General features: G+C 47.1%; 1 pseudogene; it reads left to right on the top strand.

The window, feature by feature from the left end:
- Positions 1-15,839: 15,839 nt before the first annotated feature.
- LOC149326289 (uncharacterized) lies at positions 15,840-18,289 on the top strand (annotated as a pseudogene).
- Positions 18,290-23,217: the final 4,928 nt, after the last annotated feature.

The following is a 23,217-nucleotide window of genomic DNA, read 5'->3' as shown; positions in this document are numbered from 1 at the left end:
GCAGCCTTTCAGCCGGCAAGGCGGCAGGACCTGATGCAATACCCGTTAGACTGATAAAAAACAACATTGATATACTATCGATCCATCTACTACACATTTTTAACCATTTATTGGCAAATGGAATATATCCTGACGAGCTGAAGGTTGCAAGGGTTGTACCTATTTATAAAGGCGGTGAGCGATCTGATCCGCGAAACTACAGACCAATATCGGTATTAAATGCAATTAATACAGTTTTTGAAAAAATTCTTTGTAAACGTATACAAAATTTTCTAAATAAATATAACATTATATGTCATAATCAGCATGGCTTCAGGCCCCAAAGGTCAACGTCTGCCGCAGTTCTTGTTCTTTCACAACTTATAAATTCTGCACTGCATAATAATAAGCTGGCCATAGTAGTATATTTAGACATATCAAAAGCTTTCGATACGGTTGATCACACAATTATACAACAGAAATTGGAAACCTACGGTTTAAGAGGGCACATTTGTGATCTAATTAGAAGCTATTTTACAGGACGGAAACAATATGTTGTCGTGAACAATTTAGCCTCACTACCACAAAGCATTAATCTAGGTGTGCCTCAGGGCTCCGTGCTTGGGCCGCTATTCTTTTCCCTGTATATTAATGACCTTCCATCAATGCTGAAATATTCGAAAGCTGTAATATATGCCGATGACACTGCATTACTTTTTACAGGGGAAAAATTTAGAGGCACTTAAATGTATAATTAATGAAGAGCTTAGTGAAGTTTCGCAGTGGTTTAAAAGTAATCGGCTAACCCTTAACACTGAGAAAATAAAGTACACTGTGTTTCACTCGCGCAGGAAGAACATGAACTACGAACATATATCTCTAACTATCGACAACACGACTTTGCTGAGGGTGCCTCAATACAAGTATCTTGGTGTCCTGTTCGCGTCTGATATGCACTGGAAAGAACAAATTAATAATATTTGCTCCAAATTAGCCTATGGTTGTCATGTTTTACTAAAGGCCAGGGAATGCTTTGATCTTCCAATTCTACGCATTCTGTATTTCGCCTTTGTGCACAGTCAATTATCTTATTGCCTGGAAGCATGGGGTGATACATATAAAACATACCTAGATCCTGTTTCTCGCCTTCAAAAACGAGCTATTCGTATGATAACTTATTCAAATAATACATACCCCAGCAGGCCACTCTTTCAGCAGCTTCGTATCTTACCCCTATCAATGGCATATAAACTGAAGATAGCTGAAATAGTAAACAATGTAATAAAATATAACAACCCCCTGCCCCTTAGTTTATTTAGATTACCAATGAAACAAACAAGAGCTGCAACCAACAATCTATTTAATTTACCACCTTGTTACAATATGTACGGCCGGAGACTCCTAGAATACAGCGGAGCCCATGTGTGGAATGAAATCCCGAATGAAGTTAAAGAAAAAAATAACTTTTCGGCATCTTTAAAACACTATTTAATTTCCATGGAAATGTAGGAATGAATTCAATTGTGCGTGTTAATCTTGCAGTTTTTTTATTTTACACGGTCTGCAGTAATATTGTACTTGTTTTGTATTTGCACCCCTCACTAGCCGTAAAGGCTATGGGTCCAAACAACAGTTTGTGTACTGTTTCTGAGAATAAATAAAGAAAAAATTAAAAAAAAAGCTATTAAGAGCAGTGGATATCCCTTGCCCACTACAGCTGAAATGCTGACAGCTCTAAGTTCAAGCAAGTTTTTTACCAAGTTGGATCTAGCCCAAGCTTATCAGCAGCTTACGCTAGACGACGAGACGGCTGAGGTGCTCAGAGCTAACACGATAAAGGGACTGTACAAGGTTAAGCGGCTGCCGTTTGGCATTTCGGCCGCACCTTGGGTTTTTCAACGAGTCATCGACACGCTGTTAGCGGGCATTCCCGGAGTTAAAGCTTGTCTGGATGACATATTAATTTCTGGATGTAACGCCGAAGAGCACGCCGAGAGATTAGAGACTGTGCTATCGCGTCTGCAGAAGGCACAGCTACGAGTAAACAAGGGAAAGTGCGAATTTAACCAGACGAGCATCGAATTCTTGGGACACAGGATTGATGACTCGGGAGTATATCCCAGCCGAAGCAAGACGGACGCCATCCGGCAAGCGCCTGCGCCCGCAAGCAAAAAGGAGCTGCAAGCCTTTTTGGGATTGCTCTATTTCTACAGCAGTTTCCTCAAGGGCAGGACGGAAGCGACCGAACCGCTTTATCGACTGCTCGACCGTAACCACGAATGGAAGTGGACAGGTGAGCATCAGCGGGCTTTTGAGAGACTGAAAAATTTACTCATCTCAGACTCCGTACTTGTGCCCTACGATTGCAAGCGTCCTTTAATTTTGTGCTGCGACGCATCGCCTTTAGGGGTGGGGGCAGTGCTAGCCCATCGTGCGGATGACGGGAAGGAGCAGCCCATAGCTTATGCTTCTCGCACTCTTGGCGTCAGTGAACGCAACTATGCTCAGATTGATAAAGAGGGTTTGGCTGTGGTCTTTGGCGTAAAAAGTTCCAGCAGTACCTAGCTGGACGAGAATTTACAGTGATAACAGACCACAAGCCGTTACTCGGCCTGTTTAACACGGACAAGCGAGTGCCCGAAGTTGTGTCGCCCAGAATGCTTCGTTGGATTTTACTGTTGTCTGCGTATAACTACCACCTTGAGTACAGACGAGGCCAAGACAACTCCAACGCCGATGCACTCAGTCGTCTACCAGCCCCGGGAGACGAGGACGAGCCAAGACCGCCTGGGGACGTGCTCTTGTTGGAAGCGGTCGACTGCGCACCGCTGCAAGCGGCGGACATTGCTGCGCTGATCAAAAAGGACTCGGTTCTATCCCGGGTAAAGGAATGGCTACTCAGTGGCTGGCCGTCAACACAAGGGGACAGCAAGTTTGCGCCTTATGAGGTGAGACGGTCGGAGTTGTCATTGCATCGTGATTGCATACTGTGGAAGAATCGCGTCATAATTCCAACCGCAGCAAGAGAGAATGTGCTGCAACTCCTGCATGCAAATCATCCAGGGATGAGTGCCTTGAAAGCATCAGCTAGAGGACTCATGTGGTGGCCGAAGATGGACCACGAAATTGAGGAGTTTGTTCGGCACTGTCATCCATGCCAGAGTAACCGTCAAAGCGATCCCAAGGCTCCAGTACATTTTTCGATCAAGCCAGATCAGCCTTGGAGTCGACTGCACGTTGATTTCGCTGGCCCATTGAAAGGAGAAGTTTTCTTAGTCGTGGTAGACGCGTACAGCAATTGGGCTGAAGTCGAAATCATGCCATCCATGAAAGCTACGGCTGTCGTCAACAGCTTAAGGAAGATGTTTGCGACACATGGTGTACCAGACGTTATCGTTTCAGATAACGGCACAGCTTTCACTAGCACAGAGTTGCAAATGTTTTTGAAGTGCAATAGCGTGCGTGCTCTTTTCAATTCACCTTATCATCCAGCCAGCAATGGTAGGGCGGAGAGGATGGTAAGAGAACTAAAAGAAGCATTGAAGAAGCAGCAGGAAGGTTCCACGCAGTGCAAGATTTCCCGGTTTCTGATTAAGCAACAAACGACGCCACATTCGGTCACGAGAAAATCGCCAGCAGAGTTAATGTTCGGACGAAGACTGAGGTCAGCGTTAGACAGACTCCATCCGGACCGGCAACACGCGCCTGAGCTACAACGACCGGAGACTAAGAGGTTTCGTGTCGGTGACGCGGTCTACGCTAAAAGCTTTTGTCCAGGTCCAAGGTGGAAGGCTGCCAGGGTTGTGGCAGTCAGAGGTACGGTGTCGTACGTGGTACGGCTAAACAACGGCGAGCGTCATCACAGGCACCGCAACCAATTGAGGAGCGCCTGGACGCGGCTCGCAGTTGACCCGGTCACAAGTGAGGACTACCACGTCAGGCTTCCTCGTACAGCTAGGCAGCCGCAGCCGCTGTCTGCTAACCCAGAAGCAACCCCTGGGGCGAGTCCAGGCCAAGCCACCCAAGTACTGGTCGAGCCGCGAAGATCAACGCGTGTTCGACGACCTGTCCTGCGTTATGGCATTGATGTCTAGCTAGTCAGTTTTGGATTGTGCAAATAATCTTAGGAGGAAGGAGTGTGGTGCACTGATAGCGCATGCGCATGTTTTAAAAACTGCATTTTCATGTATCGCTTATCAGCCACGAAAGCAGTCGTCGGCAGATCACATGTCCATCGGCCTATAAAAAGGCACTGTATCAATAAACGTTTGTTCAGTTCCAGCCTGGCGTTCGTCTGATACACAACAGTGTCGAACATCCTAAACAGTTCCAACATTTGACAGGTGAATGACAGAACACGACGGATAGGATTACAATAATGTAAATATCAAATAGCCTAATTAACCTTCCTAGTCAGATGACATACATAAATAAAACCGATTACGAAATTGCTCGAGTTGGGGAACCGAACCAGGGTCTCCGGAGTGCGACACGAGCACGCTAGCCACTCCGCCATGCCAGCTGAACGGTTTGGAATGAACAAAGGCGCGTCTAAATAATACGGCGTCTTCGTTCACCCCCATCTTCTCCCCCTTCCCTTACGGCGAGGTTCAGGTGTCCACCCAGATATGCGAGAGAAATACACTTCCTTTCCTCAAAAATAATTTTGCCGTCCAGCAAGGCGCAGAGCCGAATCGGCGATGGCGTTCTGTGGACTCCCTGGCAGCGTTGCAAGACGCTGTCGCGTTCCAGTCTTACAGGCGAAGCTTAACATCTTAACCACACATCAGTGACACAAGCCGTCAGCCAATGGACGCGTTATTGATTCAAGTGCTGGCAGCACTTGAATCATCATTCACACTCTCATTCGCGGCGGAATGCTATACTCAGGCTTTCGCCTTGCACCACTTTAGTCGCCAAAGTGTCTCCTAACTTTTATAATTGCTGCGCATCCGGAACCACGTCAGAAAAAAAATTGACAGTAGTTTAGCTCTGGTTAGCCCTGGTGGATTGCGAAAGCAACGAGGAGAGAGAGCGATGCGATGGCGAGCGCGCGGCAGCGTCGGCGGACCCGGTACGCTAGCTATGCGCCGCTACTGCGAATTCGCAACTAGCGAGCGTGGCGGCGTCATCTCTGAGTCACCCGCGCAGTGACGGCGGCGGCGCGCCAGCTGTGCGCAGTGTGACGTCAGTGCTCGCGCATGCGCAGTATGGCGTTTCGTCAGCTCCGCGAAATGGCTCGGCGACTCGCCTACGGTCGCTTTCGCAACGAAAGAAAAGCCTTGTCAGGGTGGCTAGGAGAGCATGCGCGGCAGTGGCTTTGTGCCATCGGGAAGTTGCTCTTAAGGTTGTGTTAGCGTGTGTTAGCTTCATTTTACTAATAGAGCACAGTCATTTGCATTTAAGGTGCTTATCTTGGAGGTGCGCGTGTGACAAGGCAATTGCAGTGCCAGTGTTTCAAATCACTTGAATGTGTGGAAGTGCCGCCTAGGATTAAAACGCCACCTCGCAGTGTGTGAATTGTGGGAATGGCCGCGTGAGCGCAACCCCTATACTCCACTGCGGAGAAGGTGGACATTGTGATCGCTTATGCGAGCGCGCAAACGAACGCGGAGCTGGCATCCAGACAGTATGCTGCCCAACATCCTGGTCGTCGTGTGCCGACTCGTCCCACGTCCGTATCAGTATTTAATCGATTTAATTTTACTGGATAAGTTAATGTTCAGAAAAGGACGAGACCAGGGAGAGCAAGTGATGATTATGAAACCGATGTCCTCGCGCACGTTGATGTCAGGCCAGAAGCAAGTTTCAGGGAAATCGCCAACACGTACGCAGCCAGTCCGGCATCAGTTTCGAGGTCACTATCAATGCACAGCTACCACCTCTATCATGTGTGTCTTCACAAGGAACTTACAACAAATGCCTTCCAATAATGGCTCGATCTTTTCAACTGGTGCCTAAAAAAATGTGATGAAGACCCAGAATTCTTGCACACAGTGCTTTGGACCGACGAGGCCGAATTTTGCAGGGACTCCAATGTCAGCTTGCACAACGCGCATTGTATTCATGCGACAAGAACCCACATTGGCTATACTAGCACAAGCACCAAGTAAGGTGGTCAGCGAATGTTTGTTGTGTCATTTATGACGGCCGTATTGTCGGTCCTTACTTCATCGACGGTAACCTCACTGGGGAAAAGACACAGACTGTGTCCTAAAAGCCGCCGTCCCTGAATTTGTCTCAGAGCCAACACTGGCCGTGTTGAAAAAAATTTGGTTTTGAGCATAACAGAGCCCCGCCTCATTTTCTTCGTTCCGCAGTGCAATTCCCGGAGAGCACCTTTCCTAACCAATGGAGGGGGGGGGCAGCATGGCCTTCAAGATCACCCGATTTGTCACCACTGGATACTTAAATCTGGGGATACGTCAAGAACGAAGTCTTAAATACGCAGCCAGCGAGCCTAGAAAGCCCCTAGAAGAGTATGAAGATATCAATTGAAAAGATGCCCCGAGAGATGCTCACTTCTGCTGTGAATTCTATCAAAGACCGCATTGTACTGTGCATCCCAACGGACGGCAACCATTTTGAACACGTGATGTGGAAACGGCTTCTTTTCATACCATATTTTAGTTATTTCCTGGAGTGTTCAAGTGGGGCTGCAACCGCCTAAATTCATAAAAGGAACAAATTTAATTTCTTGTTATACAATTAGAAAGTGCTAAACATCTGCGGACAAGGTTCCTAATCAAGTACTATTCTTAGAGCACGGGACGTGTCTGATCCGGCGAACGGATGCCGTACTCAGCTAGCCGGTACGGAGCACTTTATTGATAAAATTGAAATGTTTGCAGCTAGAATCTTGCATCTACGAAGTCATTTTCATTTATTGTTGCAGTCTGGCCGATACCGCATAAAAGAGACGCTCAATGGAAAATACAATGCATGTCGCTATACCGGCACTACTTAACGTTAAACAGCATTTTGCACACTGTCACAGAAGAGTACCTAACCCTTTCACGAAGCTAGTGACAAAATAAAAAATGTTTAAAACACTCGTAATTTAACCAGAGAGGCAGAGCGCCAGGAATGCTGATCAGTGGTCCCAAAGCGACAGCCGTGTAGCAGAGGATGACAATAATTTTTCTTCCTCCGAGGGACGAAGCAGTCGATAACGCCGGCCGCAGTCTAAGCTCAGCGCCGAGGTATTCTAGCGACGAAAGTTAGCACACGCGTTTCGAATTGGGCGATGCATTCTTTGCGACACGTCACCAGCGTACGCTTCGCTTAAGCCATACTTCCGGCGCTCATCGTGCTCTCAGTTTCGGTCGCGTGCGGGTAAAAACGTCCAATTTCTTCGCGTTGCAGGGACCTAGAAATTAAGCGTTTCTTCGTTTCAAAAACTGACATGACATCGTCTTGTTCACGGCATCAAACTCCCAACTGGGACTAACCACCCAGCAACGATAATTAAATTGTTAATTAGTGGGTTTCGGTTATTATCCAGATGATAGTGGTTTTGTACCATATTTTGTCCGCCAGTGCAGAGAGTGTGATCCCACACTTTCTAGCTATACTGAACCCAATATTTTCTGGAATTTTTGAAAGTGTTGACTGAAACACCAGGTATGTATCAGAGGCGCAATTCACGCAGTGCACTAGTTTATACCAGACAGCTGCTGGCACAGTAAGCCTAGACAAAATTCTACAGCACAATGGCTAAGTACCAGTGAATTGTCACTAAGTGCCTAACATAGTTGAAATAGCTTCTACCAGCAACTGCAGAAGGAAGAAGGAACTACACTTTTACTGTTACGAGATTGACAATATTGATAACAAAATTTTTTTTCGTCTACAGATTACCACAGTTCTATGAAAAAACGGACAAACAAGAAGACACGCAAGGTAAGACGGGTGCTTTTTTACAAAGGCTATACCTTGGTAAAACTAAGGCAACAGCCTTGGTAAAACTAAGGCAACAGCCTTGGTAAAACTAAGGCCGCAGCCTTGCTAAAACTAAGGCCACAGCCTTAGGCTGCAAACGAAAACACGCCAGACAAGACGGGTGCTGTAGCCTTATTTTTACCAAGGCTTGAGCCTTGGTAAAACTAAGGCTACAGCGCCCGTTTTGTCTTGCGTGTCTTCTGTTGTGCATGTTCTATAGCGCTGTTGGAATCTGGAGCCGAAAAATAGACCTTAAGAAAAATGCTGCCATCTACCGGAAGAAAACAGAAACAAGCAAGCGACGCCATGTTGGGGGCTTGTGTTCACGGAGTCAACGTGGTTGCTTGGTGCGGAGTTTGTGCGATAGCTTTATTTTAAGTTTTAGAGAAAAATAATGAGCGAAGAGTGGCCTGTGGACCTTTCTGGGTTGCCCGCATTTCTGAGCGATTTCGCAGGCACCTGCTTTGCACATCTTCGGCTCATCTGCGATGCAGTGGAAAAAACTACTGCAAAAGAAAGACGTACAATAAAATGTGCTGCATACCTGGAAATATTTTTTTTTCAGCATTTGGCTCAATGCATGCTTTACTCAACATCTTGTTTACATTGGAACTAAGATGGTCTTCTGAAAACTGCTGCTTAATGCACTATTGCAAGATAACTTTGTGTACCATGCTACAGTGAGGTCAGTTATCTGAAAGGAGTCACAACAGCAATTAGTCGAGCATTAGGGACGTTATGAGCTGTTTTCAAATTTACATAAAGCCTAAAATGCCTGGTGATAGCACAGCCACCTGATAAACCCGTTGCGGTGGCTCAGTGGCGTAGCGTTGTGCTGCTGACCCGAATGACGTGGGTCCGATCCCGGCGGCAGCGGCCGTCTTTCTGACAGAGGCGAAAAACAAAAACTCCAGCGTAGTTTCAGCGCATGTTACAGATCCCCAGGCTGTAAACATTAATCCGATACCCTCAAATACTGCGCGCCTCATAGCCCAGGTGTATCTTCGGCGGGTTAAAAAAAAAAAAACGACCTGAACCTCAATGTTGCTCGCTTTTCTGCGCCCCACGATAGTAGGTATTCGGCAAAGTGACGACCCGAGCGTGACTGCCGACGCTGCACTGTGGGTCATACCTTCACTTGGAAAATGCGATCTTCACAAAATACGCGACGATCGAACAGCCGACGACGAACGGTAAATGATAGCTTTATGCTGCCTACTGCGCACGCTACTTACTGACACGGGCTACGCGAAGGTCCGTTGCGGATCCGTTCGCCTGTGACACTTCGCAAATTTAAGACTGCATAAGACTTGCATAAAAGCGAAGCGAAGGTTCAGGTTAAAAAAAAAAAAAGTCGAGCACATGAAGCCGAGCGGCAGACGCAAAACTAATCCCGCGTGAGAAATTATTTGCTGACCGACGCAGTGCGCCGTGACTGCTGATAGGCAGGAGGGTTCCTCGGCAAATACAAGATAAGCAAACAGCCCACTTATTAGCCATTTTAGTTCTGCAAATGGTTTATTGGTTTACTTGGGTTCAAAGCGCCGAAGCAACTCAGGCTATGAGGGACGCCGTAGTGAAGGGCTCCGGAAGTTTTGACCACCTGGGGTTCTTTAATGTGTACTGACTTCGCACAGCAAACGGGCCTCTAGAATTTCGCCTTCAACGAAATTCGGCTGCCGCGGCTGGGATCGAACCCGCGTCTCTCGGGTCAGCAGCCGAGCGCCGTAACCACTGAGCCACAGCGGCGGGGCAGTTCTGCAAATGTTATTCGTGTTGTGACTTCGTCTAAGTCTCGAAAAGCACTCGACACGTGCAAGAGGCTTCCCGCTGCCTCGCATAGTGCTCCAAACTGCATTGCATCGCAGCGCAACCACGGCACGTTTCATAATCATCTGGTCAAACATTACATCGATAACACCTAGCACGTTTTCTTCTTTGCCCGAGTCATGCCTGTTTTTTTGTTTTGTTTTTGTTTTGTTTTTTTGTTACACCCTATTTATCAGCCCATTTGCCTTCCTGTGTATTTGCTCATGTTCTTTTTTTCCCGTTACTATTGTGTCGTATTTATTTTCTATTTTTTTGATCCAATGTTTTTCTGCATGTATTTTGTACTGTCGTGATAATTTGTAATCAGCTTTTATAACGTAACAGTAGGGGTGTGCGAATATTCCAAATTTTCGAATATATTTCGAATATTATATTTTTAGTATTCGAATTCGATTCGAAATCCAAGTATTCGTGTTGTTTCGAATATTCGACCCGACACGAATATTCGTATCTTGCCGAATATTCATTGTGAGCACCGGCGTTCATTTCGGTTCGCAAGCCCTATCGACAGATATATAACAACATGGCGGCGCCTACACGGAAGGAAAATTCTTTCTTCTTCCAAGGGCCATGCCGTAGCTGACTGCGCTGGTGAGCTTTTTTGTGGCTATACCTGCGAAGCTGGTATAGTAAGAGCTGTGCACGAAGTACCTCGCAATACGTGCCAGGTCAGTGCCAAGTGAGAGGGCATTTTCTGTCGCTGGAGGAGTCGTTTCAGTTAGAAGGGAACTACTTCTGTCTGACCATGTGGGGCAGCTGGTTTTCCTTCACGACAACCTTTTACGTCATCCCAGCAACGCACTTTTGTGCTTGTGGCAAGCTAGCCTTAATCAATGTTGTGTACTAGCCTAGCCATCTTCTCTGATATTTCCACTCTTCGAAGAATAATGTTGGAGACTTTGATACTTATTGTGCAGCCACACACAACTTTGTGTTCATTTAATCATCAATAGTTGAACTGTGATGTTCTTGGGTGCCCAAATAAATGTTTTGTAGTGGTTAAATGCGCCTGTCCTTGATTATTCGATATTCGATTCGATATTCGGAACTAAGTATTCGTATTCGATTCGTATTCGAAAAATTCGATATTCGCACACCCCTACGTAACAGCGTTTCTACGCATTTTTGGTTTTTTCTAGCCATGTTGCACATATTTATTGCTCCCCCTTACACAATGCCTCCCTGGAGGCCTGTAAAATATCTGTAAAGAAATAAATAATTACATAAATAAATAAAATGAAACGAACTCGAAATTACGTTAAATCGGCTATGTTTACGCTATAATCCGTCTGATGACGTCTAAAGAGAAAAGCAGGTGCATTTTGCAGCTACAACGCCCATTAGCTTGAGCGATTCCGAAGATCCCGTCGCGCGAGTAATTGGTCTCTCCTGAAGCTCGAGTCAGCCGGCATTTTCTAGTACGCAGTGCACCTACGCGGGCGTTGAAATGACCGCCGCACATGGCCTCTGCGTTCCCTCGCACTACTGAGAAACGAAGCTGTCATATATGGGCATCTATATCCAGACAGACACCTTTCCGTCGCCCCGAATCCGACTCGCCAGTACCCCCCCTCCCTCGTCCTTTACTACATGGTACGAGAATATGCAAGAACCTCTCCAGCGCCCATCTCCCATCCAATGAAAGTCTCTTGGGAGCACTGGCTCCCCCTAACATCCAGAGCTTACCAAACATATTTTATTTAAACAGTCTCTTCAATATCACCTTTGTGAATCGCGTTATATGTTTCGAGCCCATATAGCTCAGTATCTTCAAAAAACAAAGCTGATCGTGGCTTCTCGCTAGTACAGTGAGAAATTACGACTTTGGCTTAATATGATTACTTCGACCTCTTTTGTTCTGACAAAAAGAGTATGATAAAAAAGCTTGCTTGGATGGGTTGAGAACGGTTCGTTTCTGCACGGACACAAATTACCAACATATTCGCTGCGATGTTGGGTTGCAGTATTCTTGCAAGTGCAGCATTCTACGAGGAACAAGGTATACTTGCACTACATAGAATTTTTGCAACTTTTTCTGGAGCGCTGGTCTGGAGAGTCTGGTGAATCTGTCGTGCACCATTTGTCCACCAACTTGTTTCAGGCTATTTATTTTCAAAACTACAAAACAACCCCTTTCTGGCAGCTTTGCAGTGAAGATGAATCTGAACTCGTCTTTTTGCCGCGGGAACTCGATCTACACGTTCCGTGCAATCTTAGAAACTCCGACTTATTGCCCTGTGTGGCCGATTTCCCTAATTAAAACGAATTAACGTCCGGTTCCCGCCTTTATTTTTTGAATTCTCCCCGTACGGTGGGCGGAGTCGACCAACGCGTGGAGTGCCTTTCAGCCAGCTCCTTGGAGGCTTTGCTTTCGCTCTATTTTCTTATTAGGTTTCCGTGAATAAATACTTTCATTCGCAAATAATATAGCCGCAAAATAAGCCCGTAGAAATAAAAATACGCGCGGACTGTTTGCTACTACGGATTACTGCGTATTACTCCGCCGATGGCAAAGCGGCAAGCCGCCACGGGACTGGGTGAAAGGCACTCCACGCGTTGGTCGACTCCGCCCACCGTACGAGGAGAATTAAAAAAAAAAGGCGGGAGCGGGAAGTTAATTCGATTTAATTAGGGAAATCGACCACACAGGGCAATAAATCGAAGTTTCTAAGAATGCTCGGAACGTGTAGACTGAGTTCCCGCGGCAAAAAGCCGAGTTAAGATTCTTCTTCACTGCACCTTTAAGAGGCGACTAAGTGCCCGATTGTCTTTTCTAGACATGGTCGTGAGGGGACTTTGTGCTGATACATTCGATTTTCACACTCTTCGTTTTTCCTTAGGATACCCGTACGACCTCTCCACATGGGAGATGACAAAGGCCGTAATAGATCATTACTTGCTCTACCTATAATATCTGTAGCCTTAGCTGGGCTTTCTTGATACCAGTGTATGAAAGTGAATTCAGCGGATGTGGTCGAGCCCACTTCTAACGGCCGCAGATATAACGAGCGCTCGGTTATTACGAATAGGCATGGTGCTATCGCCAAATATGCATAAGGGCAATGGGAATTCGTCGCAGATACAACGAACAACGTTGGCCTCTCCACTCTGTTATGGCGAACGAGTAGGCGCCGTAAACTACCCCCAAAGTTCAAGAGGTCGTGCTTCCAGTAAGCACAGAGATGAAGGAGTGCCTTTCAACCTTCACGATGGTCCCCGGAAAGAACATGTCGACACAAAAATGCAATAAATGGCAGCACTGCCATCCGCAGCGCTAACCGGGAAGTCTCGCGTCCGGTAATACTGTAAACGCTAGCGTAAACACGGTAACAATATGTTATAACTCTGGTGAAACATTAAGTAACTGTCGGCTGAGCCCGATTCGATGGCCTACGAAGGCAATCATTTTGCCTTCGTGTTCGCCGGGTGGGCAAAACATCTCAAGTGGAAGAAGCGCGGTGCGCGTGAGAAAAGGGGACCGTCGAAATCGAAGCTACTGACCATGGTCGCGGATCAACTAACAGCAGCGAGTTGAGAATTTGAAAGCCTTTGCTGGCCATGCTGGTCACGTGTTATGCATAGCCTGCCCAGTATGCTCCATACTTTGCGCTCCTGCCACGTGCAGGCAGCGTCATACAGCGGATTGTGCAACTGATGCACTCTGTGCCACGAGCGCTGCGCTATCTTCGTCGCTGCATGAGCCCAGGAACGACAGAAGAAGCTCGAAAACACACGTGACCAGACGCATGTAGGTTGTGGCAACACTTCGTTGATTCACAACTGGCCAGATCTTTTTACGGATAACTACGTTCCTGCGGAACACAAAATCGCTCAAGCACGTGTTTTGACGGAGGCGTTGAACGCCAAATACTCGCACTCCCTTATTGCCAGGAATTTCATTTATGTGGCCGACCTGCAACCAGCTGCCGTGTACTTTTCAACCACGATTAGTCATAACGCCGTCCCTTAATTTGATAGTTGGCAGGAAGAGTGTCTTCGGGGATTAAATGACACCCAGGATAGCCTGGAAAGGTACCGCTTTGCAAAAAATAAACAGCACTTTTAGCGACCTTAGTATTTTGGGCTGTTATACGGAGAGCCCACTTACTACGAACATCGGATATAACGAACGGAATCCACCTGACCGTCAGGTTCGTTATAATCGGGCTCGACATAGTTTCAGTCGGCCGCAAAAACCTTTTTCACGCTTCAAACATGGACCTTACGCGTTAGGCCGTACCTTTGCATTTGTGCTGTGGCCAGTGAAATGCTACTTTGCGAGCAACGAGAAATGAGTGAACCATAAAAGGATTTTTTTGTCGTGATACTGTATTTTTGGGGACACACTTCGGCAGTCTTTTAAAAAAGACATTGAGATCATACACTTCACTATAACATTTCTGTCTGCCATGAAAGACTCCAGAATTCCGTGCGAACTGTTCGTGTTCATAGGGCCGCTTAGCGTTGCGAAAACCCGCATGATGGCTGAACACGTAGGCCCGCCGGGTTCAACGAGGTCACTGTTCAGAGAACAGTGCTCTTTAACACTGGAGGAATATGCTGCGCAAGTTCAACACCCTCACTGGTTCCGCAATTTTGATGTCCGGGCGGAGTAAGGGAGTCATGTTAGCGTGAAGCCTTTTCCCAGATCGCTGAATTCGACGAGATAAGCAAGACACGAGGAGGGTCAGACAATTTCCTAATATTCCATGCAACAAGGATTAAAAAAAGCCTCGGGCATGACCGAGTAGCCTAAGGCATTTCTAAACGGAGCTTTTCTGTTGCTCCTCCACTGGTATGAATCCAACTCGGAGTATGCATGCTTTTATAGTTATTTTTTTACTGCGTTTGCAGTATAGCCTCCTTTCTGCAAAATAACCGTGATGCGTGCGTATGTGCGTTTACATGCGTGTGCGTGCGTGCGTGCGTGCGCGCTCGTGTGCTCGTGCGTGCCTGCAGCCTCCACCCTTGATGTACACTCCGGTGGGCGTAAATCCGGGCACTCACTGGTAAAAATTCATATTCAGCAACATTCACCCGTCCTAACGCCACCCACTTGTACCCGACGTAGCCGAGGCGGATTGTTGTGAATGCTCAGCGTGTGCCGTCGCCCAAGCGTTCTACGAAAAAAGACCAACAAGCATAAGCCTCTCGTCTCAGACACTAATAACCGAAAGTATGACAGCGACAAGTAGATATAAGCCGTCAGACAGAGAATTCAAGATCCAGTAGTCGAGAAAAGTGTGATGAAAGCACCTGCTAGCGACTGGCATCAAATTTTTTATAAGCTGAACGCTACAGTGAATCGGCGTAACGAAATCATTTCATCGCAGTTACATGTCATTGAAGTAGCATATTTCTGGGAGTTATCACTACCACGTGGCAGCGAACACATGCATTTTGGAATTGTCCTTTTTGTGTAATTGGTATTTAATTTTTTTCCGCTTCCAAGAGCCCGCGCTTTCTTTGCTTTTTTCTGTCGTGTGAAAAAAAGAATATCCGGATTTTAAAAAAAGAAGCTCCACCAATTTATCCATCCCTCATTTGGTACAAATAGCACTAGTATCTTGTGTTTAACGTGTCGAGTAGGCACAGGGGCTACAAGATGTAGGCTGTAGTGGAAGACCGCAAATTAACTTAGACCGGCTGGGTTTTTGGAGTGAGAGCTCCACTACGCCATGTTTCGCCAAGGTCATCGGGTGTTGCACTTTAACCTTCAGCAGGAGGAGCGCCGGAGGTGGGGCTGTGACGTAACAGCACATGACTCGCCTCAGCTGCAGCCGCCACTCCACGGCTCTCACTGCGGTCCCGCGTTGCACCGACCACCGTTATAGTGTTCTAGAAGGGAGTTATGGGTGCATCAGCTGGCGTGCCCCATGCATTGCGGCGAGGCGGCGAGTGCGGACGGGACCTGGATGTTAGCGGCGGCTCTGTAGTCGTGTGGGCTGGCTGTTGGTGGTGCCCATGTGTTGGCCTCTCGCACGTTTGTTCACGCATGGTTTGCGGCTTTGGCGGTTATCTGTTTTTTTTTTCAGCGCATCATTTTAATTTGTTTCGCCGGCTGCCTTCTTCATTCGTGAAAAGTAGGAATGCCGAATCGGCAACGTCAACGACACTGCTTTGCTCCCGGTGTCAAACCGGCCACAAGTGGACTAAAGGAAAGCAGCCGTCGTTGTTTACCGTGCCGAAAGATGAGGAACGACGCCGAATTTGGGAGCGCAACTTGCACCGCCAGGGCAAGGAACTCGACGAAACCTGTGTGGTTTGCGAACTTCACTTCGAACCATCATGTATTCTGCGTGACTGTGTGTACATTATAGAAGGCAAATAAGTTTGTAATGCACGTGGAAAGCCGGATATGCTGCCCGACGACGTGCCGACGCTACTGCTAAATGCCCCACGTTACTTGTCGAAAAAACCGACTCAGCCAAGACCACCCAGGAAGAGCATCAGCACGGACGTCATATCTTCTGGGGCCAAAAGATCTGAAGTGTACGGTGATGAGCAATACGGCTGTTCTGGCGCGGTAACAGACGCTGGTGAAGCGGCTGCGACGACATCGGAACGTACGCCCGCTGCGGGACATGGGGAAGCGTGTATGCCTGGATATCTTCTCACTTTGAGTGCTCCGTCCGCCTACTGGAGTTGTCACCGTGTTCCTGGTTACACAGACATCCTGTACTGCCAATTAAGAGTTCATGGAAACCAAGAAATTACGTCCGAAAGGGTGGCGATGTTCTCCCAGGATGCAGACAAGAGGACGATGACGGTCGGATATACAGCGTACCTTTGTGGCCACATTGTTGAGGAAGGGCACGTCACCTCTTGTGCGGAAGCAGAGAACGTTCTCCGAGGTGTTGAAGCATAGGGGATCTGCAAAGCGGCTTGCCAACTAGCAGCATGTCAAGGTCGGACCTAGCGAAGGGCCTCGAACTGCAAGTGACAGCCCGCGAGGGCGTGTACTTCAGCAAGCGCTGGGCCGGGAAAAAACCATCTGAAGGTATGTTTCACTGCTGCCTGATTCTAATTATAACTGTTGGGAAAATAATTTTTGCACCGTAGTTTTTGCGTCTGATACTGCTCCTGTCTGTCAGAACAGATTGTGGTAGCAGCGCCCCATTCACTGTTCTCGGTTCTCAGGGAAAGCATGCATCTCCTGTCGATACCTGAGGAAGGCACTACTAACGCGACAGTCAAGGCTGAAGCGACCACTTAATAAGAATGTCCTAAATGCCGCTCTGAAGCTGCGTGCAGCAAGAAATGCGATCAAAAGACTGTCATCTCGCTCTGCTGCCCTCAAAGGCCAGCTCAAGAAAATGCAGCAGGAGAACGCCTCAAAGCCCGAAGAAACGCATCGAGCACAGAGTGAAAATCTGCCTCCCACGCAACGACAATGTGTTATGCACTTTTTCTCTGCAGCAAAAAGGCTAAATGCCAAAGGGAACGTCTATTGCAAGGAGTGGATATTGGAATGTATTCTAATGAAAATGAGGAGTGCCAGACTATACGAGCACCTTCGCAAACACAATATCATTTCTCTCTCGAGCAAAACCACATTTAAACGCTACCTGAGGCTCTTGAAGAGTGTATTTGGGTACAGCGATAGAGTGCTAAGCCAACTTAAGCAGAAAACAAAGGATATTAGAAGCATGAACAGACATGGTGGCCTTTTGGCCGATGAAATTAAACTATCAGAGCGCCTTGCTATGACTCTTTCGGGTCGCATAGAAGGTTTTGTCGACATGGGCCTGTTCACATCTGAAGGGCAAACCGGAACATGTGACCATGGCGTGATAGTAATTCTTGTAGCGTTCACTGGAAAATGGCGCCAGATTATTGGTGTGTTTTCTACGAGCGCAAACGTCAAAGCAGAGATGCTTGCAAAAATATTAATTGAAGCAATGACTCTTACTGAAATCGGCGGACTATTCGTCGATTTTGTCACAAACGATGGCTCCTCATGAAAAAGCCGTATGTGGAAAATATTGGGAACTGGAGCCAAGTCAAACAAGAACATCTGCAAGCTAGAGCACCCAGTGGACTCGGCTCGGCATCTCCACTTCCTATCTGATTTCCTGTATTCGCTCAAGTGCCTCAGGAACATGCTTCTTAAGCATGCACTCAATGGACCAGACGGCATGGTATGAACTACAGTCCATAACTTTGCTTTCGTCGTTCGGGAGTACCAGGGCAGAGTTATATCATGCAACCTTGTTTTCAGTATCTATATAGTTGTGCTTCCAATTACATTAACTGAAAGGGAAAGATATATGTATATGTTTTATATTGTTTAGATTTTGTTCCAGGTTTCTATCCAGCCTTTAAGGCAAGATTTCAAGCTGTACTGCAGCAGCATCACTTTGAAAGCGATGCCTGGTCTCACGTCCGTTCATTTGCAACTAAAAGGTTTCGAATAGATAGAGTGAATTTCGCTTTTCAACTTTTTGGAGATCGTGTTTTGAATAGGCTCCACTTTTATAAAGATATATTGCAGGCTTCATGGGTCAGCATTGACGCTACGCTATGATTCTTTCCGTAAGGAGCCCACTAAAAATAATGTGGCTTTTATTATGCATGACTGGTCAACCAAAGAACATCGCATGCAGTTGTACCTTACATTCTCTTGCAAGTACCTGGTATCAAAAAACATTCGACAGAAGTCTGTGTGGTTTGGAAATTTAATGTTAGGAGAAGGTAAGTGACGCCAACCAAGTAAAATACAAGAAAAACACGACGACTTTTCGGGACCGGCTCGGCCCCTTCTTCACGGTGTGACTACGGGCGAGCGCAGCTTGGCTTTTTAAGTCCGTGCGTGAAGGACCTCCGGGTCAATGGCCGCAGCCCATGGACGTAGGATGAGGGGAGAGTCCCCATGGAGCGATTAACATTCTCTCGTGTTTGCTGAATGTGCCACGAGTCGAGTAGAAGCCTCCTGCGTGGGTTAGCTTCCGTTTCCAATACAATAGTGCTGTCGAAGTCAATTGGGTGGTCACAGTGTTCACAGTGTTCGGCCACGGCGCTGCGTTGACGATTCATATGACGGACGTCCGCTCTGTGTTGGCTCATCCTTTCCGCGAAGTTCTTCGTTTCCGCTATCTACGACGCCGAGCAGACGGAACACGGAATTTTGTACACGACGCCCTGGGCCTTTTCTCTGGGCTGCCGGTTTTTTTGGGCGGGGGAGAAGACGACCGATAGTGCTGGTCGGTTTGTGCGTTGCCAGCACTCCTTCTTTTCCGAGAATGCGAGCCAGCGTCTCGATCACGCCTCTCACGTAGGGGATGCAAACACGTTTCCGCTTCTGGCATGCGTCTGAGGAAATAATAGATCGGATTTTGTTTTGCCTTTCTTGTTTCCTGATAATGCGCCGGATGAATGAGCTTGGGTAGCCGTTCTTTTGGAGGTCAAAAATGACTCGGTTCTTCTCCTCTCTTTTTTCTTCACATGAGGAACATATGGAGTCGGCTCTCTTCTGTAATGATGTAACGACAGATGCTTTGTGCGGGATGGGATGGTTCGAATCGAAATGTAGGTACCGTCCTGTGTGGGTTGGCTTCCTGTGCACCGAGAACCGCAGGCATTTGTCGTGCTTTGTAAGTAGGACATCCAGAAAAAGCAGGCTGCCCTGCTGTTCATGTTCAACAGTAAATTGTATGGCCGGTTCAACTGAATTTAGATGACTCTGGAGGTTTTCTATCCCTGAGGTGACTTACCTTCTCCTAAGTACCTGGTATGCCTTCTCATGTACCTGCTGGAAATGTGTATGTATATTGACTTTATCAAGGGGCCATATTATAAAGCACGAGAACTGTGTAGTGGTAACCTTTTAGAGAACAATATCATTAGCAATATGGATAAGATAGTTAAAGTTGCCGAAGAGTTCTACACAAATCTATACCGTAGCGAATGTAATCATCAAGATACTGGGAGAGGCAGTCGAGCACAGCAATGGGACATCCCGCCAGTAACGAAGCATGAAGTAAAGAAAGCCTTAGGAACAATGCAAAGGGGGAAAACACCTGGTGAGGATGAAGTAACAGCAGATTTGTTGAAGGACGGAGGAGAGATTGTGCTGGAAAAACTAGCCACCCTGTATACGCAATGCCTTGTGACCACGAGAGTACCAGAAGCTTGGAAGAACGCTAACATTATCTTAATTGATAATAAAGGAGACATCAAGGACTTGAAAAATTACAGACCGATTAGCTTACTGTCCGTCGCCTACAAGGTATTCACTAAGGTAATCGCTAATAGAGTCAGGACAACCCTAGACTTCAGTCAACCAAATGATCAGGGAGGCTTTCGTAAAGGATACTCGACAATACACCACATTCACACGATCAATCAGAAGTTAGAGAAATGCGCAGAATATAACCAACCCCTATATATAGCCTTCATTGATTACGAGAAAGCATTTGACTCAGTGGAAACCTCAGCTGTCATGCAGGCAGTGCGGAATCAGGGTGTGGAAGAGTGTTATGTGAGTATATTGGAAGATAGTTATGACGATTGTATATCTACTATAGTTCTTCATAAAGTCAGCAATAAAATTCCAATACGGAAAGGTGTCAGGCAGGGAGACACGATCTCGCCAATGCTATTCACCGCCTGCTTACAGGAGGTATTCCGGGGCCTGAAATGGGAAGAGTTGGGGATTAGAGTTTATGGAGAATACCTGAGTAATTTGAGATTTGCTGATGACATTGACTTGCTAAGCCACTACGGACAAGGACTACAAGGCATGATCAATGAGTTAGGCAGGCAGGACAGAACGATGGGGCTAAAAATTAACATGCAGAAAACCAAAGGAATGTTCAACAACCTAGCAACGAAACAGCAGTTCGCAGTTGGTACCGAGGTGCTGGAAGTAGTAAGAGAATATGCCTACTTAGGGTTGGTAGTGACAGCAGATGCGGATCATGAGAGGGAAATAACTAGAAGAATAAGAATGTGGTGGAGCGAATATGGCAGGTTCTCTCAGGTCATGAATGGCAGTTTGCCAATATCCCTCAAGAGAAAGGTGTACAACAGCTGTATCTTACCGGCACTCACCTATGGGGCAGAAACCTGGAGGCTAACAAAGAGGGTTCAGCTTAAGTTAAGGACAACGCCGCGAGCTATGGAAAGAAAAAATGATAGGTGTAGCGTTGAGAGATCGGAAGAGGGCGGAATGGGTGAGGGAACAAACGCGGATTAATGATATCCTAGTTGAAACAAAGAGGAAGAAATGGGCTTGGGCAGGGCAGGTAATGCGAAGGCAAGATAACCGCTGGTCCTTAAGGGTAACGGAGTGAATTCCAAGAGAAGGCAAACGTCGTAGGGGACGGCAGAAAGTTAGGTGGGCGGATGAGATTAAGAAGTTTGCGGGGATACAGTGGCCGCAACTGGCAAAGGACAGGGTTAATTGGAGAGACATGGGAGAGGCCTTTGCCCTGCAGTGGGTTTAGTCAGGCTGACGATGATGAACCTTTATCGGGAAAAAATTAGATCGCTGTGCTCTTTCAGGACCATCAACTGCCTCCCTGCTTCGCAGCGGAAGCTTTACGTCCCTGCTCCAGGAAGACGCAGACACCGAAAGACTTTCTTGAAATTCTTTATTTTTGGCAATGCCATGCTAAAGGAGTCGGTGGATTCTTAAGCGATTAAACAGCAGATGGCCTTAGGGTGACAATATCGAGCACATTATCACTGTTGGATTACCCTGCCAGCCAGGGATTTAAGTAAATCTTGACATCCAGATTGAACCAGGGTCCCCTGAAAAATTTATTTCGCATACTCAGGCAATCGTGCGGGCGCAACGACCAACCAACACTGACACAGTTTATAATTGTCGCCGACTGCTTGTCGTTTTACAATCTTGCAAATGCAGTGCGCTCAAGCAATGCTGACCCTAATGGAGCTAGTGGAGAAATAAGTTCTCTGCTGGGTGCGTGCAATGCTCCTGCTTAAGAATACAGGGTTGCTGCAATCGACCAGCTTATCGAGATAACCTAGGTTTAGCCGAGCGCATGCTGCAGTGTATTCCTGCCGAGCACAGAGAGTATGTAGAGCAGAAGAGCGACGAAGGGCTTATATATTATATGGCAGGGAATGTTGCCCGAAAGATTTTGAAACGTTATGAATGGACGCATTTCAAAGCCTTTCTTTTGGAAAGCTCCAATAAGGAAGGCAGAAATTCTGAGTTCACCGTCCGATGTGACAAGAGAGGGTTTTTGCATCCTTCGGAAGAACTTTTCCGGGCAGTGACGAAGTTAGAGGATATATTCACTCTTTTCGCAAGAGAGGGTTTTTGTATCCTTCGGAAGAACTTTTCCGGGCAGTGACGAAGTTAGAGGATATATTCACTCTTTTCTTTAGTCGCGAGAATCTCTGCACTGACAGCCTAGTAGACGTAAAGCTGCTTGTGAAGGCAAATTTTGGTTATGCCTTAGGTTGCAGCCAGCACGCAGATGCGCTCACACCAGGTTTCACGAAGTTCTATGTGCTGACAAGGCTGCACTTCTATGCAAAAGGGCTGAACCAATCGCGACAGAGAGCCGCCGCGGTGGCTCAGTGGCTATGGTGCTCGGCTGCTGGCCCGAAAGACGCAGGTTCGATCCCGGCCGCGGTGGCTGAATTTCTTTGGAGGAGAAATTCGAGGCCCGTGTACTGTGCGATGTCAGTGCACGTTAAAGAACCCCAGGTGGTCGAAATTTCCGGAGCCCTCCACTACGGCGTCTCTCATAGCCTTAGTCGCTTTTGGACGTTAAACCTCATAAACCAACTAACCAACCAACCAATCGCGACAGAAATGACGGAAAGAGAAATAGCACACGCAAGTAAAGCCGTTGCTCATAGTGCCTCTCTAGTAGCAGCAGTAAGCAGTTCCTTGAGAAGTAGGTGGCTGCCCGTTTATTGTACAGTCGCAACGGAAAAAGGTTAGCACAGTGAAGTGACACCGGAGCGCCAAATAGCAAAGCTTGGCGCTGCGGTTACGAGCATGCCGATAACAAAAGTGCCAAAGGGTGTTCGCGAAGCAGGACGCTGCGCCAGCCGCACAGTGCGATTTTCGTCACTCCGGTGACGTCATTGTGCCAATGTTTTTTCGTCCCCACTGTACCAATAAACGTGTCCGCTTCCACTAGATCCCCTACTTTCTTTTCTGCAGGTGTATTAAGGAATTTCGCGCTTTGTAGAACCACCGTCACCGCCTACTAATGGCATCACCGTAACAGGAATTATCCGGAGAAGCCCTTTTTCCACACAACACTCTAGGAGAAAAGTGTGGAAGAAATCACGTGGTTTTCTCGATAGGGAGGATCAGGAGGCAAATATCAGGAGAAGCCCTTTCCACACAACACTCTGGGAGAAAAGTGTGGAGGAAATCACGTGGTTTTTCTCGATCGGGAGGATAAGGGGGCAAAAATCAGAAAAAGCCCTTTCCACACAACACTGTCGGAGGAAAGTGTGGAGGAAATCACCTGGTTT

The sequence above is a fragment of the Amblyomma mixtum genome, chromosome 10, assembly GCF_055824585.1.
Source record: "Amblyomma mixtum isolate Tamu chromosome 10, ASM5582458v1, whole genome shotgun sequence".
Lineage (NCBI taxonomy): Eukaryota > Metazoa > Arthropoda > Arachnida > Ixodida > Ixodidae > Amblyomma > Amblyomma mixtum.
This window is presented reverse-complemented; position numbering and strand designations above follow the sequence as displayed.